This window comes from Oryctolagus cuniculus, chromosome 8 (genome assembly GCF_051225735.1).
Source record: "Oryctolagus cuniculus isolate XC-2025 breed Fujian yellow rabbit chromosome 8, ASM5122573v1, whole genome shotgun sequence".
NCBI classification, from domain to species: Eukaryota; Metazoa; Chordata; class Mammalia; order Lagomorpha; family Leporidae; genus Oryctolagus; species Oryctolagus cuniculus.
The window spans coordinates 12,078,951-12,081,570 of record NC_142874.1 but is presented as its reverse complement, the minus strand read 5'-3'; the positions used below and the strand labels follow the sequence as shown (position 1 = coordinate 12,081,570).

At 47.5% G+C, this 2,620-nt stretch overlaps 1 pseudogene; it reads left to right on the top strand.

Moving 5' to 3' along the window:
• The first annotated feature begins 818 nt into the window (after positions 1-818).
• On the top strand, positions 819-1,341 carry LOC138843356 (small ribosomal subunit protein eS7 pseudogene; annotated as a pseudogene).
• Positions 1,342-2,620: the final 1,279 nt, after the last annotated feature.

Here is a 2,620-nt window from a genome sequence, read left to right as displayed (position 1 = left end):
CATGAACGGCCGGTGCCGCGGCTCACTAGGCTAATCCTCTGCCTTGCGGCGCCGGCACACCGGGTTCTAGTCCCGGTTGGGGCGCCGGATTCTGTCCCGGTTGCCCCTCTTCCAGGCCAGCTCTCTGCTGTGGCCAGAGTGGAGGATGGCCCAAGTGCTTGGGCCCTGCACCCCATAGGAGACCAGGAGAAGTACCTGGCTCCTGCCATAAAAAAAAAAAAAAAAAAAAAAAAAAAAAAAAAAAAAACCAAAAAAAAAAAACACGACATGAACAGTAATCCCACCCTACACATTTATAGAAAGGCCATGCTGGAAGGAGATGTAGTGTGTATTCTATATTGTGTCATTTTCAGTGCCTTTTTTTGAGTTTGTGTGTTTGTGTGTGTGTGTGTGTTATGTGCAGAGAACAATATATTGCTTATATGGCTAAAATACTTAGTTCAGGGGAGGGCAGCGTCATGGCGCAGCTAAGTCTTGGTTTCCAGTACTAGCATCCCATCTGGAAGCACTAGTTTCAGTCCTGGCTCCTCTGCTGCTGGTCCAACTTCCTGTTAACCAGCCTGAAGCAGCAGAAGATGGCCCAAGCCCCTGCCACGCCCCATGTGGGAGACAGCAGGATGGAGTTCCAGGTTCCTGTCTTCAGCCTGGCTGCAATCATTTGGAGAGTAAACTTGTGCATGGAAATTTCTTTCTCTCTTTCCCTCTTTCCCCGTTTCTCTGCCACTCTGCCTTTCAAATAAATAAGTGTTCTTAAAAAGTACAATAAAATACCTAGTTGAGGCTCTTGGCCTCTCCTTCAGCTGGTATACATGGAAACCATGTACGGCTTGAGCACAAAGTTCAGGAAGAGTCTGAATGATTCTGAGTTGGGTGTCTCCCAGGTGCTCCTGGAGCTGGTGGTGAACTCAGACCTGAAGGCTCAGCCAATGGAGCTGAACATCAGAGCAACCAAAGACACTGAAGGTGGTGGTGGCCAGTCATCATCTTTGTTCCTGTTCCTCAGCTAAAATCTTTGCAGAAAACCAAAGTCGGGCTAGTACCCGAATAGGAAAGAAGTTTTAGTGGGAGGCATGCTGTCTCTATCGTTCAGAGGAAAATTCTGCCTAAGCCCACGTGAAAAGCCAAAGCACCGCAGGTGCTGTGTACATGCATGCTCCTGATCCTCGCAGGTGCAACGGGGGCAAGAGAATTCACGTGAAACCGGGTGGCAGCCAGCTTGGAGGAACTCACGAGGACAAAGCGTGGCCACACAACGTGGAATATAAGGCTGGAACCTTCTCTGGTGTCTGTAGGGTTACAAGCGAGGATGTTAATTATGAGTTCCCAGAGTTTCAAATATAAACGATGACTAAATAAAGTGCAGTTTGCAGCAAAAATAAATAAATACATAAAATTAAAATGGTTGATCATCGTTAAAACCTGGGATTATGACACTGTTCCTTTTTGTTTACTTATTTCTAAAATGTCCATCATAAAATTTTTTTTTCAAGTTTTATTTACTTGACAGAGTGACACAGAGGAATCTTCCATCTGCCATTTCCTCCCAAATGCCCACCAACAGCCAGGACTGGGCCGGGCTGATGCCAGCAGCCAGGAACTCCATACAGGTCTCCACGTGGGTGGCGGGGTCCACCTTCTGCTGTCTACCAGGCCTGTTAGCAGGAAGCTGGATGGGCATCAGAGGTGGAACTTGATCCCAGCCACAATTCCCATCCCCGTAATATACAGTTTTGTAATGATTTTAGAAAAGTAAAGTGTCTTTTTTTTTTTGACAGGCAGAGTGGACAATGAGAGAGAGACAGAGAGAAAGGTCTTCCTTTTGCCGTTGGTTCACCCTCCAATGGCCGCCATGGCTGGTGCGCTGCAGCCGGCGCACCGCGCTGATCCGATGGCAGGAGCCAGGTGCTTCTCCTGGTCTCCCATGGGGTGCAGGGCCCAAGCACTTGGGCCATCCTCCACTGCACTCCCTGGCCACAGCAGAGAGCTGGACTGGAAGAGGGGCAACCGGGACAGAATCCGGAGCCCCGACCGGGACTAGAACCCGGTGTGCCAGCACCGCTAGGTGGAGGATTAGCCTAGTGAGCCTCGGCACCGGCCAGTAAAGTGTCTTGAAGACTGACCCGAACTGCATATGGCTGCTGGGGCTTGTTGGGATAAGTCTGGATGAAGGAGGGGTCTGGGATATAATTATGAAAAAGATACTCTTCTTGAGCAAAGATTATACAGTTCTTAGTCTCAGAAAAGCCAAGTCATAAATGGTGCTATGCATTTTGGGTAGATTTCCCACTCAGAATCAAACACAACGCCAATTTCTCATAAGTGCTTTGTAGTCTGGCCCCTGCCTTTTGTCTCTCTTTACTTCCTACTCCTCTTCCCTTATTATTGTATTTGCTGATCCCGCTCTTTGTAATTTTCTTTTTCTTTTTTTTTGCCTTTTTTTTATTTAATGAATATAAATTTCCAAAGTACGACTTATGGATTACAATGGCTTCCCCCCCATACTGTCCCTCCCACCCACAACCCTCCCCTTTCCCACTCCCTCTCCCCTTCCATTCACATCAAGATTCATTTTCGATTATCTTAATATACAGAAGATCAGCTTAGTATACATTAAGTAAGG